Source organism: Chiloscyllium punctatum, chromosome 27 (genome assembly GCF_047496795.1).
Source record: "Chiloscyllium punctatum isolate Juve2018m chromosome 27, sChiPun1.3, whole genome shotgun sequence".
NCBI lineage: Eukaryota > Metazoa > Chordata > Chondrichthyes > Orectolobiformes > Hemiscylliidae > Chiloscyllium > Chiloscyllium punctatum.
Genome location: NC_092765.1, coordinates 19,123,095 through 19,135,785, shown reverse-complemented (window position 1 = coordinate 19,135,785; position 12,691 = coordinate 19,123,095). Strand labels below are relative to the sequence as shown.

At 45.6% G+C, this 12,691-nt stretch overlaps 2 long non-coding RNA genes across 3 annotated transcripts in view; one reads left to right on the top strand and one right to left on the bottom strand.

The window, feature by feature from the left end:
* Nucleotides 1-3,155: 3,155 nt before the first annotated feature.
* On the bottom strand, nucleotides 3,156-5,627 carry LOC140453504 (uncharacterized). Its single transcript, XR_011952412.1, has 2 exons — nucleotides 3,799-5,627; nucleotides 3,156-3,306 (listed from the first exon to the last, which is right to left on the bottom strand). It is a non-coding gene; the product is annotated as an uncharacterized lncRNA (long non-coding RNA).
* Nucleotides 3,304-12,691, top strand: part of LOC140453503 (uncharacterized) — a 179,063-nt gene continuing 169,675 nt past the window's right edge. For both annotated transcript variants that reach the window (XR_011952410.1, XR_011952409.1), the window contains exons 1-2: nucleotides 3,304-3,555; nucleotides 11,220-11,275. This is a non-coding gene — a long non-coding RNA (uncharacterized lncRNA). The remainder of the gene's footprint in view (nucleotides 3,556-11,219; nucleotides 11,276-12,691) is intronic.

Here is a 12,691-nt window from a genome sequence, read left to right as displayed (position 1 = left end):
TTTGGCTAAACTGGTCCTCACCCTTAACAATTTCTACTTCGAATCCTCTCACTTCCTCCAGACCAAAGGGACAGCCATGGGCACACGTATGGGCCCCAGCTATGCCTGTCTCTTTGTTGGCCACATGGAACGGTCCATCTTCCATGGTTACACCGACACCACTCCCCACCTCTTCCTCTGCTACATTGATGACTGCATTGGCGCCACCTCGTGCTCCCGTGAGGAGGTTGAGCAATTCACCAACTTCACCAACACATTCCACCCTGACTTTAAATTTACCTGGACCATCTCTGACACCTCCCTTCCCTTCCTGGACCTCTCCATCTCCATTAATGATGACCGACTTGACACTGACATTTTTACAAACCTACCGACTCCCACAGCTACCTGGGTTACACCTCTTCCCACCCTACCTCCTGCAAAAATGCCATCCCGTATTCCCAATTCCTTCACCTACACCGTATCTGCTCCCAGGAGGACCAGTTCCACCACAGAACACACCAGATGGCCTCCTTCTTTAGAGACAGCAAGCTCCCTTCCCATGTGGTTAAAGATGACCTCCAACGCATCTCGTCCACATCTTGCACCTCCGCCCTCAGACCCCACCCCTCCAACCGTAACAAGGACAGAACACCCCTGGTGCTCATCTTCCACACAACCAACCTTCGCATAAACCAAATCATCCAACGACATTTCCGCCACCTCCAAACGGACCCCACCACCAGGGATATATTTCCCTCCCCACCCCTTTCTGCCTTCCGTGAAGACCATTCCCTCTGTGACTACCTGATCAGGTCCACGCCCCCCCCTATAACCCACCCTCCCTTCCTGGCACCTTCCCCTGCCACTGCAGGAATTGCAAAACCTGCGCCCACACCTCCTCCCTCACCTCCATCCAAGACCCCAAAGGAGCCTTCCACATCCATCAACGTTTTACCTGCACATCCACCAATATCATTTATTGTATCCGTTGCTCCCGATGCGGTCTCCTCTACAATGGGGAGACTGGACGCGTCCTTGCAGAGCGCTTAGGGAACATTTCCAGGACACCCACACCAATCAACCACACTGCCCTGTGGCCCAACATTTCAACTCCCCCTCCCACTCTGCCAAGGACATGGAGGTCCTGGGCCTCCTGCACCGCCGCTCCCTCACCACCAGACGCCTGGAGGAAGAACGCCTCATCTTCTGCCTCAGAACACTTCAACCCCAGGGCATCAATGTGGACTTCACCAGTTTTCTCATTTGCCCTTCCCCCACTTCACCCCAATTCCAAACTTCCAGCTCAGCACTGTCCCCATGACTTGTCCTACCTGCCTATCTTCCTTTCCACCTATCCACTCCACCCTCCTCCCTGACCTATCACCTCTATCCCACCCCCACTCACCTATTGTACTCTATGCTACTTTCTCCCCACCCCCACCCTTCTCTCATTTATCTCTCCACCCTGCAGACACTCTGCCTCTATTCCTGATGAAGAGCTTTTGCCCAAAACATTGATTTTCCTGCTCCTCTGATGCTGCCTGAACTGCTGTGCTTTTCCAGCACCACTCTAATCTAGAATCTGGTTTCCAGCATCTGCAGTCATTGTTTTTACCATGCAGGAAATCATGTCTCACAAACTTGATTGAGTTTTTTGAGGAAGTAACAAAGAGGATTGATGAGGGCAGAGCAGTAAATGTGATCTATATGGACTTCAATAAGGCATTCGACAAGGTTCCCCATGGCAGGCTGTTAGCAAGGTTAGGTCTCACAGAATACAGGGAGAACTAGCCATTTGGATACAGAACTGGCTCAAAGGTAGAAGGCAGAGAGTGGTGGTGGAGGATTGTTTTTCAGACTGGAGGCCTGTGACCAGTGAGTGCCACAGGATCGATGCTGGGCCCTCTACTTTTTGTCATTTACATAAATGACTTGGATGTGAGCATAACAGGTACAGTTAGTAAGTTTGCAGATGACACCAAAATTGGAGGTGCAGTAGATGGCAAAGAAGGTTACCTCAGATTACAACAGGATCTGGACCAGATGGGCCAATGGGCTGAAAAGTGGCAGATGGAGTTTAATTCAGATAAATGTGAGGTGCTGCATTTTGGGAAAGCAAATCTGAGCAGGACTTATACTCTTAATGGTAAGGTCCTAGGGAGTATTGCTGAACAAAGAGACCTTGAAGTGCAGGTTCATAGTTCCTTGAAAGTGGTATTGCAGATAGATAGGATAGTGAAGAAGGCATTTGGTATGCTTTCCTTTATTGGTTAGAGTATTGAGTACAGGAGTTGGGAGGTCATGTTGTGGCTGTGCAGGACATTGGTTAGGCTACTGTTGGAATATTGCATGCAATTCTGGTCTCCTTCCTAACTGAAAGATGTTGTGAAACTTGAAAGGGTTCAGAAAAGATTTACAAGGATGTTGCCAGGGTTGGAGGATTTGAGCTACAGGGAGAGGCTGAACAGGCTGGGGCTGTTTTCCCTGGCTGTCGGAGGCTGAGGGTTATAGAGGTTTACAAAACTATGAAGGGCATGGATAGGGTAAATAGACAAAGTCTTTTCACTGGGGTCGGGGAGTCCAGAACTAGAGGGCCATAGGTTTAGGGTGAGAGGGGAAAGATATAAAAGAGACCTAAGGGGCAACTTTTTCACACAGTGGGTAGTACGTATATGGAATGAGCTGCCAGAGGAAATGGTGGAGGCTAGTACAATTGCAACATTTAAGAGGCATTTGGATGGGTATATGAATAGGAAGGGTTTGGAGGGATATGGGCTGGGTGCTGGCAGGTGGGACTAGATTGGGTTGGGATATCTGGTTGACATGGACCGAGGGGTCTGTTTCCATGCTGTACATCTCTATGACTCTATATGACTGAGGGATGGGGTGGGGGAGTGAAGGCACAGCAAAGTGTTCAGCTTTCAGGATTGGAATGCTTGGGAAATTGAACAAGGAAGGGAAAATAGTCATTGTTTATTCGGTTGGCAGTGTTTATAAACATTGTACTGTACTGTGTGTCACAGTTGTCTGTTTTACCGGGTGGGATTATTCCTAGGAGTGGGTGTTGCTGGAACTCCTTGAGGTTTCTCTATTTAATTCCTCCTCCCCTCGGAGGATTTAAGCGGCTGGGGAACTCAAGAATGTTTGGGACGCCCATAAGAAATCTGCAACACTGGGGAAAACAACAGTTTTATTTAAAACGCCCTTTTTTTTGTTTTATTTTAGTGCAGTCATCATTTTCTTTTGTTTCCAAAGTCAGACAGTCGGAGTGTAGACTGGATCTGCCGTTGTCTTGGCGATAGCAGCGAAGCGCCCGTTCATTCTCTGGGGGAACAGAGACCAAAGTTTGCAGCACTTGGTGCGTGTGCGGTGTTTCATCCAGGGCGTTAGAAAGATTATTTTATCAAAAAGAAAGATACAAGACTTCATGCCATTGCTGGGTGGGAGATACGAGACCGAGAAGCTCATCGTCCCCCCCGCCCCCCTCCTCTTCCCCAACCTCTTCTCAAACAGAGTTTTAGCCAGCGTGAACTGGACAGTGACAATAGTCCCCACATCTGCAACTTCTCGAAGGTAAGATGAAGCCAGTCTGCCGCAAATTAAAATCAAAAGCGTCGTTTTAAAAGCACTGCAGGAACCGAGGCAAAATACACCCACCGGAGCGTTATCTCCAGCGTTACTCCCCGGGTCTCTGGCCTCGTGTGAAGCCAGACAATGTGACCCGTTCAACTTTCTACTGGAAACAAAACTAGCCTTTAATGTTCTCCCTGCTCCCCCAAGTCCCTTTCTTCACCTCCTCCGTCCACACAATGTTACCTTGTCCGTATTCGTTTCCAATAATCTCTAATACGTGCGTTCCAACGGCGCAAGAATTGTTCCTTTTTTTAAAAAAAAACTTCTTGTTTTGTCTAATTTGGACGATGAGGAGCGCCGCCGATGCTAAGGAGAAAGGGCCAGTGCATTAATCACGGAGGGCAGCCCGGTACAAACTGGGGAGAATTACAGGGCCTTTAGCCAGTTCGTCCTCCGCTTGATTTACATTACATTTGCATTCGGAAAGGGCAGCAATTCGTCTCAGTAACCCGGGCTGGGAATCAGCTGGAAGGTCATACGGTTTGGGGAGGGCGAGTCGAAATCCTGCTGTGGCTGTGCTGCCCCCCGAAGTGGAATAGTCTGCCTAAAATCTAGTGCCAACAGATGACTGTTCAGCAGGGCGAGAGAAACGCAGAGCTATATGCTAGCATGAGTCAGTAGACCCCGGAGAAGGGACGGAGTTGAGTTGGATTGAGGTCTCTGGAAGTGAGCAATGTGAGGGCGGATCTCATTGAAATGTGAGGGTTGAATTGCGCTCCCCTCGGGAGAATCTAGAATGGCAGGCTGTATTCCCAGGATTCTGGATTAGTGGTGCTGGAAGAGCACAGCAGTTCAGGCAGCATCCAAGGAGCAGCGAAATCGACGTTTCGGGCAAAAGCCCGTCATCAGGAATAAAGGCAATGAGCCTGAAGCGTCATCTCTACCTACCTTGACACTGTCCTATCCCCTCTAGTCCAGGAACATCCTACATAAGTTCGAGACACCACACATGCCCTCCACCTCCTCCAAGACTTCCGTTTCCCCGGCCCCCAATGCCTCATCTTCACCATGAATATCCAATCCCTCTACACCTCCATCTGCCATGACCAGGGCCTCCAAGCCCTCTGTTTTTTCCTCTCCAGACGTCCCCAACAGTACCCTTCCACCGACACTCTCATTCGTTTGGCCGAACTGGTCCTCACCCTTAACAATTTCTCCTTCGAATCCTCCCACTTCCTCCAGACCAAATGGGTAGCCATGGGCACACGTATGGGCCCCAGCTATGCCTGTCTCTTTGTTGGCTACGGGAGCAGTTGATCTTCTGCAATTAGATTAGATTAGATTACTGACAGTGTGGAAACAGGCCCTTCGGCCCAACAAGTCCACACCGCCCTGCCGAAGCGCAACCCACCCATACCCCTACATCTACCCCTTACCTAACACTACAGGCAATTTAGCATAGCCAATTCACCTAACCTGCACATCTTTGGACTGTGAGAGGAAACCGGAGCACCCGAGGAAACCTACGCAGACACGGGGAGAATGTGCAAACTCCACACAGTCAGTCACCTGAGGCGGGAATTGAACCCAGGTCTCTGGCGCTGTGAGGCAGCAGTGCTAACCACTGTGCCACCATGCTGCCCAATTACACCAGCACCACTCCCCACCTCTTCTTCCGCTACATTGATGACTACATTGGCGCCACCTCGTGCTCCCGCGAGGAGGTTGAGCAATTCACCAACTTCACCAACACATTTCACCCTGACCTCAAATTTACCTGGACCATCTTTGACACCTCCCTCCCCTTCCTGGACCTCTCCATCTCCATTAATGATGACCGACTTGACACTGACAATTTTTACAAACCCACCGACTCCCACAGCTACCTGGATTACAACTGTTCCCACCCTACCTCTTGCAAAAATGCCATCCTGTATTCCCAATTCCTCTGCCTCTGCCGTATCTGCTCCCAGGAGGACCAGTTCCATCACAGAACACACCAGATGGCCTCCTTCTTTAGAGACCGCAATTTCCCTTCCCATGTGGTTAAAGATGCCCTCCAATGCATCTTGCCCACATCCCACACCTCCGCCCTCAGACCCCACCCCTCCAACCGTAACAAGGACAGAACGCCCCTGGTGCTCACCTTCCACCCTACCAACCTTTGCATAAGCCAAATCATCCAACGACATTTCCGCCACCTCCAAACAGACCCCACCACCAGGGACATATTTCCCTCCCCACCCCTTTCCGCCTTCTGCAAAGACCGTTCCCTCCGTGACTACCTGGTCAGGTCCATGCCCCCAAACAACCCAACCTCCCATCCTGGCACTTTCCCCTGCCACCGCAGGAACTGTAAAACCTGAGCCCACACCTCCTCCCTCACCTCTATCCAAGGCCCTAAAGGTGCCTTCCACATCCATCAAAGTTTTACTTGCACATCCACTAATATCATTTATTGTATCCGTTGCTCCCGATGCGGTCTCCTCTACATTGGGGAGACTGGGCACCTCCGACCAGAGCGCTTTAGGGAACATTTCCGGGACCCCCGCACCAATCAACCACACCGCCCCGTGGCTCAATATTTCAACTCCCCCTCCCACTCTGCCGAGGACATGGAGGTCTTGGGCCTCCTTCACTGCCACTCCCTCACCACCAGATGCCTGGAGGAAGAACGCCTCTTCTTCCTCCTTGGAACACTTCAACCCCAGGGCATCAATGTGGACTTCAACAGTTTCCTCATTTCCCCTTCCCCCACCTCACCCTAGTTCCAAACTTCCAGTTCAGCACTGTCCCCATGACTTGTCCGGACTTGTCCTACCTGCCTGTCTCCTTTTCCAACTATCCACTCCACTCTCTCCTCCCTGACCTATCACTTTCATCCCCTCCCCCACTCACCCATTGTACTCTATGCTACTTTTTCCCCACCCCCACCCTCCTCCACGCTTCAGGCTCACTGCCTTTATTCCTGATGAAGGGCTTTTGCCCGAAATGTCAATTTTGCTGCTCCTTGGATGCTGCCTGAACTGCTGTGCTCTTCCAGCACCACTAATCCAGAATCTGGTTTCCAGCATCTGCAGTCTTTGTTTTTACCTTGTATTCCCAGGAGTCTAGAATGGCAGGCTGTATTCCCTGGACAAATAGTTGACCAAGGATTATGCACCAGGCCAGATGTCTTCACTTGAAAGTTGTGAACCTTTAGAATACTTTCCTGGAGAGGACAGTGAACGCTTAGCCCTTGGATATATTCACAACTGACAGTGTTGAACAATTATGGAATCAAGTATTATGGAAATAAGGCAGAAAAGTACAAATTGAGGTAGAAAATCAGCTACAATCTTACTGAAAGTAGGCCAGGCTCCAGGTATGTGCTACAGCAGCTCCCAGTTTCTCATGCTCTTTTGTAAGCAAGCTCCTGATCCCATGCCTGCAGCCAATGGGTGATGCTGGTTATATATTACACCTGTGTTGTCTCTGCCTGCACACACTGCTGCCATTTGAAAACACTGGATGCAATCATCAGCAAGCAGAAAGCATCGCAAGGTACTTTGATTTTGGGATGGAGTTCATGTATAATTTGTATAATACTCAGGTTAGACTTGTCTGGAATATTGTATTGAGTTCTAGGCACCATATTTCAAGATATTTATTTAGTAACCATGAGTAGAAGCTCTCATGGCATCACTATGTCTGGGCCAAAAGATCCAGCTTCAAATCCTATGTCAAGACTTGATCACCATACAAAGTATGTCCTACAGGGCCTGTCTGTAAATCATTCTGATATGCCCATGGTAGGCAGTAAGAGTGGGAGAGTTTCCTGGTCAGCCAGAGCTATGTAGGAACTACAGCATCACCCATTTTAACACATTATACGATGTCACACAAGAAGGGCTACCATACACAATCACCTGTGCAGATGATAGCTAAGGAGTAAATTGTGAGAACACGTTGTATGGACAAAGTTTATACTCCCTTCAGTTTCCAAGATTAAAGGGTGTTTTATTTGAGATGGTGAATGGAGCTAATAGTGGAAATTGGTTCATTATAGTCAGAAAGTCCAGATCCAAAGGGCATTACCTTGAAATCAAATACCTTCCAAACTTGTGACCTCTACCACCCAGGAGGACCAGGGAAGCAAATACCTGGGAACACCACCTGTAAGGTCCCCTCTAAGCCACTCCTTCTATCCTGGAATTATATCGCCATTCCTTCACTGTCACTGGGTCAAATGCTGGATCTCCCTTCCTACCAGCACTGTAGGTGTACTTACATCCCCAAAACTGCAGCAGTTCAAGAAGGCTACTCAGCACCATCTTTGCAAGCGATAAACTGCCAGCATGAACAAATATAACGAAACATTCCAGGCTATTTAGGAGTGAGGTCATAGAGTACTTCTACACACAAAAATTAATATAAATGCAAAACTCTTCCTCTTCCCGTACCAAATAATAGAGGGTGAGGGTAGAGGTCAAGGGAAATTTTCAAAACTGGAATTAAAAGATTTTTGTTACAGAAGAGTATTAAGGATGACTGAGGCAAACCAAGTAAACTGAGTTAAGATACAGATTACCCATGATCTAATTTAATGGCTGAGCAGACTAAAGGGGCCATTTGCCCCCATCCAATTACTGTGTTCAGTTAGCTCATCTCAGCCAGGACAGCACTCAAAGTGTCTTCAACACACACTCAGGCAAGGCAAGGAGCACTTGTTTCTAATTGTTTGGCAAACTAATGGAAGAAAATTAATTAAAAGCAAAATACTGTGAATGTTGCCAATCTGAAATACACATAAAGTGCTGGAGAAATTCAGCAAGTCTGGCAGCACCTGTGAAGAGAAAACAGTTTACATTTCAAGTCCAGTATGACTGGAGGAGGCTGGAAATGATGATTTTTATGCTGTTGATACTGAGATGGGAAGGCCATATGGAACAGATAGATGATCGTGCCTAGAGCCAAAAAAAAGGATGCTCTTGGCTGTAATGGAGAAATATAGATGCATAGTGGTAATAGTAAACCAACACAGAAATTGCTGGAAAAGCTCACCAGGTCTGGCAGCATCTCTGGAGAGAGAAATAGAATTAATATTTTGATATGACTACTTCAGATCTATTAGAGCTGTTTTTCAGAACTTCTTCAGAACATTATTTGAGGTGCTGATGTGAGATGTGAATAAAAGAAAGTTGGTTGGCATCACTGAGAATAAATGTGGGGTGGGGAGGAGTGAGGAGATGTAATTGAAATGGAGAACAATGTTCCTGATTGAGTTGGTTCCTGGTTGTCAAATTTGATGTTGACTCCTGAAGGCTATAAAGTGTCTAAGCAGAAAATCAGATGCTTGTTATGGGCTTCACTGGAGCACTGCAACAGGCCTAGGACAGAAATGTTTGCATGTGAGCAATATGGTACAAAGGTAAATTCAATGTAGTTCCAATAGACCACAGGGCTGCTCTCCCATTTGAGAGACAATTGGTGGTGAGTTTAATCTGAGGATCACCATGCCTCAGGTTGGGGGTGAAGGAGCTGAGAAGGCAGCACCCTCATAGTAATCTCAGCTTGTGCAGGAATTTAACTTCAATTTTTGGTATTAGTCTGCATCCCAAACCAGCTCTTCAGCTAACTGAGGTAACCAAACCTGGCAAGTAATTAGGAGGTTGGGTCATGCACGACAAAAGTCTTCTGCTAAACAGACAGCAGCTTGCATTTTGACTTGTCAGTGTAGAAGAGACCATATTGTGAGCAGCAAATCTGGTAAACTAGAATCGAAGAAGTACAACTGAGTCTCTGCTTAAGATGGAATGTATGTTTGGGCTATTTTTATAACAAAATAATAATGCTTATACTACCCATGGAACCCTATTCCAACATAACTTCTCAGAAGAGGGAAAAAAAGGTTGGGGAGAAAAGTCATGAGATATCTGGTATCTGCTCCGGACCCCAATACAACTTAGACTGTAACTATCAACTTTGTGTTCTTAGTGAATGCAGTTGAGAATAACTTGCATGATCATATATGTCAATATATATGTTTCATATGTCAGGGCTATCTACACCTCTGTTAATCCAGAAACCCAAATAATTTCTGGGGACCTTGGGTTCAAATCCAACCATGCATGTGGTGGAATTTGAATTCAATAAATAAACTCTGGTATTAAGAGTCTAATGATGACCTTGAATCCATTGTCAATTGTCAAGGAAAAGAAACCATCTGAGTCACTGATGTTCTTTAAGGAAGGAAATTGCTATCCTTCTGGCCTACATGTGACTTCTGACCCATAGCAATGTGGTTGACTCTTAACAGCCCTCTGGGCAATGAGGGATGGACAATAAATGTTGGCCTAGCCAGTGATGCCCACATCCTGTGAACGAATGAAAAGAAAACCTCCTTGGAGCTAGTATATGCACAGAAGTTGGCATTTGGGTTATATTGAATGTACAGGACAGAATTAAACCACTTGGTAAAACTGGCCCATGCTGGTATTTGGGATCAAAACCCACCTCTTCCTGCTTATAAATAAAATGGGTAGCTAGACATTGGTGTTTTCCAAACAAGAGCAGCACATGAATTGATCCACTGTAATATCACTTAGGTGGCAATATGTTTCATTATATTTTGGCTCTTGCAGCTCCCTACAAGTTCATATCTCAGGTTTTTGCTCAGTTATTTATGATTCTCTTGATAGCTGGCCCAGCTCCAGTCCAATACAGAACAAATCCCAAACTCAGGTTTTGTGCACTGAAGACGATAAGTGATGCATTGTAAATTGCAAGGTGCGCCTAAGGTTTAATCGTTTCTTCCCCTTATTGTACATTGCACATGTAGTTCTTGCGGGCTGTTTGACCTCTGAAATCCATGTTTAAATCTATCCTGGACTGATGAGGTGTGTCACAATGTCTACCTAATTTCAGTTCCATAACATCACCAGATTATTAATGGAGCAAGTAGGGAACCTATTTCCTTGAGCAGGAGGTGGTGTGTGTGTGTGTGGGTGGGGACAGGGAGCAGTAACGAGAGGCTATTAATTTAAAGGAAATTGCATAACCCCCAAAGGGGAAAATAAGAAAAAAGGTTCTTCAAACAGAATGTTATTACCATGTGAAGTACACATTCTGAAAGTGTGGTGGAAGCTTTGCTTATGGTAACCATTAAAAAGTAGTTGGATATGCATTTGAAGAGAATAAATTTGCAGGGTTATGTGGAAAAGCTGGAGAGTGAAACTAACTAGACAGTTCATTCGAAGAGCTGGATATGACACATTAAACTGAAGCAAATTAATGCTTTGATATATTTAACAAGTATTGCAATGGTTCTGTGTTAATTCCTAGCTTCAGTTCCATTGGTTGTTGAAGTATATGTTGGTACAAAAGAAAGAAGGATTTACATTTATATTGTTTCATTCAGACCTCAGTATGTTACAAAGTCCTTCACAGCCAATGCAGTATTTTTGAAACATTGTCTCCAATTTAATGCTGGAAACTTGGCAGGTAATTTGCATGTAGCAAGTTCCTACAAATCAGGTAATATGTTTTTGAGATGTTAGTTGTGAAATAATATTGGATTCTAATAGACATGTCTAACTTGTTGCTCCTTGCTGTAAGACAAATGTTAATCTTCTCATTTAAGTTTATTGCATGATCAATTTCACCTATGTCCTGTTATATTACAGATTCTGCTTGTTCTGCACATGGAGAGAAAATGTACAAATGCAACTCACAGGATAGAGTAGGTCTATTCATTTGTGTTATTACAAGATGTATTATTAAAACATTTGCTACGGTTAAAATATTCTGGCAATAACTAGAGTAATCTTTAATGTGTGGAATCGGACCAGAGAGCAAATTCTGTTTTACTTGATTTGTGTGTGAATGTCTGATCCTTTTGATGGTATTTTGATCATCCATGAAGAGGACTGATGTTAATGCAGACATTGTACTCACCTGATTACAGGGTTAATGTGTTTCCATTTGCTGCCCTGCTGGCACAGGCTCAATGGCCTCAGGTTTCTGTGTTCCCAATAGGATCCATTACCAAGTGAGTGACATTATTCTTTGCAGATACAACAGAGCCACCATCAGCACCCAAGAGAGGAGTGACCTCTTTAAAATGTAGCCCTCAACAATCTGTAGATAGAAAGTGTTTTTCCTCAAAGCGCATAACCACCAAGTATCTCCTTGTCCTTAGTCCTTCGATACTCTGTAATCAGCAAGTGGTCCCTCTGAAACAGTATGTCTCATCTCTCAGTATACTGAAGTGCATTCTTCAATATCTCATAAAAAGAAAAATTATTCACTGCTAAGTTTCATAAAGATTAGTTATAGGTTTATTTCCTGGTCTGTGTTGAGTTAGCTGATTAAATTTGTGACTTTAATTTCCCTAAAATAATTGCACCATTTCTGGCAATAAAGGGCAATATTTCTGTGCCTGATGTAGTGTTCCATCTCCCTACTTTACTGTGAGTGCATATATAGCGTCATAGAGTCATAGTCATAGAGTCACAGAGATGTACAGCACAGAAACATACCCTTTGGTCCAACTCATCCATGCAGCTCATTCCATACATGTACCACCCTCTGCGTGAAAAAGTTTCCCCTTAGGTCTCTTTTATATCTTTCCCCTCTCACTCTGAACCTATGCCCTCTAGTTCTGGACTCCAAGGGAAAAGACTTTGTCTATTTATCCCATCCATGCCCCTCATGATTTTATAAACCTCTATAAGGCCACTCCTCAGCCTCCGATGCTCCAGGGAAAACAGCCCCAGCCTGTTCAGCCTCTCCCTATAACTCAAATCCTCCAACCCTGGCAATATTCTTGTAAATCGTTTTTGAACCCTTTCAAGTTTCACAACATCTTTCCGATAGGAAGGAGACCAGAATGACCAGGATGGTCCAGTTGGAGCTGACCAATCACAGGTGAATGCGGAGAACAGGATTGAGCATGAACCCTTTCATTTGCAAATAGCCTCCATATTTAAGATTGATACTTGCTCAATAATTTCAAGCATGAAGATGACACAATTGGTTGAAGTACCAGAGAATCCTTGAATCTTGGAACCAGAAATCAGAATAAGTCAATGCCGTCAGGAAAAAAGGGAGAATGGGAAATTGTAGAGAAAGGTTCTCAATGCTAATGTGTCCCTGT